The sequence below is a fragment of the Fukomys damarensis genome, unplaced genomic scaffold, assembly GCF_012274545.1.
Source record: "Fukomys damarensis isolate Sample0158 unplaced genomic scaffold, DMR_v1.0_HiC HiC_scaffold_28, whole genome shotgun sequence".
NCBI classification, from domain to species: domain Eukaryota; kingdom Metazoa; phylum Chordata; class Mammalia; order Rodentia; family Bathyergidae; genus Fukomys; species Fukomys damarensis.
This window is the reverse complement of record NW_022900940.1, coordinates 1,909,207-1,910,854: the sequence shown is the minus strand read 5'-3', so window position 1 is coordinate 1,910,854 and position 1,648 is coordinate 1,909,207.

Sequence of the window (1,648 nt, the reverse complement as noted above, 5' to 3'; positions counted from 1 at the left end):
CACCTGCCCAGGTCCCCGCGCTCTCCAGCTCCTGTCTCCTCCTAGTTCCGATGCGCCGCCCCTGGGGTGTGGGGCCCAGGGCCCGGGGCGTCAGCGTGGCAGTGCTTCTGCGCGCGAACGACCCAGTTCTGCGGGGCCGCTGACGTCGGGCCCACGGCTCACTCTGACGGCTCCTGACCCCGAACCAGGCGCCGGGTGCAAGTTTGAGAAAAGTTCCTAGGTTTTGGAATCTTGGGGTTTTAGTATCGGCTCTGGTAGTCCTGTTTGTGAAAAGTGTGTGACCCAGAAGACATTTATTTGGCCACGTGGCGAACACGCCTCAAAGTCCTGTAGCCCGATTAGTTTTTAGTAACTCACCTTGCTGAGTGAATTTTGCTCAGGCAATTTAGTAACTCACCTGCTTTTGCAGACTTTTTGGGGTCCTGGAGTTGGTGAAATGCATGAGTCAAGGAGAAAAATGGGAAATGTTTTTCCTCTTCTTTTCACTGCACAACTTCGAAACCCATCAGGCCACTGGCCTTTATCTCGTACGTTATGGAAACTATTCCATCCTGACCACCAGTAGATTTTACTTTCTGCAGATGGCAAGCTTCCCGGTGGGGAGAAACCTTAAGAGGGAAATTTTGAGTTGGTGACGACTCTTGGAAAATCACTCAACTAGTGGACCTCTTGGTTTCCATAAATTCTCTCTTAAAGAAGGGATAGTCTGGGACTCAGTTATATTCTAGCAAGTATGTTGTCCATTTCCCCATTTTTAATGAATGAGAGGCAAATTATTATGCAACTTTAACTAGGACATGTGAAGTATAGTTTTTATGAAAAGCAAAAACAAAACAAAAGAAAAAAAAAACTAACGATTTCTTCAATTTTTCTAAGATTTGGTTAATTATGACTTCTGTGAATCCCCCCTTTCATTTTCTGACATCTCATTTCTTTTATTGTTAATGTAATTATAAAAAGTGCTGATACTTGTTGTAATATGTTTAATAGTCACTTGACAGTATGGTGAGGTAGCAAAATGAATGGTGGTTTTTGTCTAAGTAAAACCACTAATAACTTGTAATAGAGTGAGGAGACTATCTCCAGATGATCGAGTAAGTCCTATTCCTTAAGTGTCACATTAAAAAACAAAAAGCACAAGCCTAACTAGAAAGGTGGCCTTAAATTAATGAGAAGCATGGGGGTTATGGAAGTCAGAATACAGGAAGAGGAAATTGTTCAGAGAAGACTAAAATGTAGCATATTTATCTGAAGTGTGTCTTCTTGCCCATCCAGGAAATGGAAGCCTGATCACAACACTTGAGAGACTGGTTGAGTGTAAGATACTCTCGGTTTGGCAAGAAGACTTGGTAGAAAGATCTCTTGCTCCACTTGGTCTGGTTGCTTGATTTACATACTTGAGAATGAATTGTTATCCTGCAAACACAGGCTTAGCAAATGAGAACAATTTTTTTCTTTTTTAAAGATAGCAGTTGCACACAGTATCCAAGAACCAGAAATGAGCATGGGCAAGAGCTCATTTCATGGGTAGAAAAATTTAGTGACTTGTTGAAGGTTACAGAGTGAATCAGTGGGCTGTGATTGATAAGGAACTTTATTTTCGGATCTTTGTCTTCTCTGTGTAAGTCTGATTTGATAGTGTTACCTG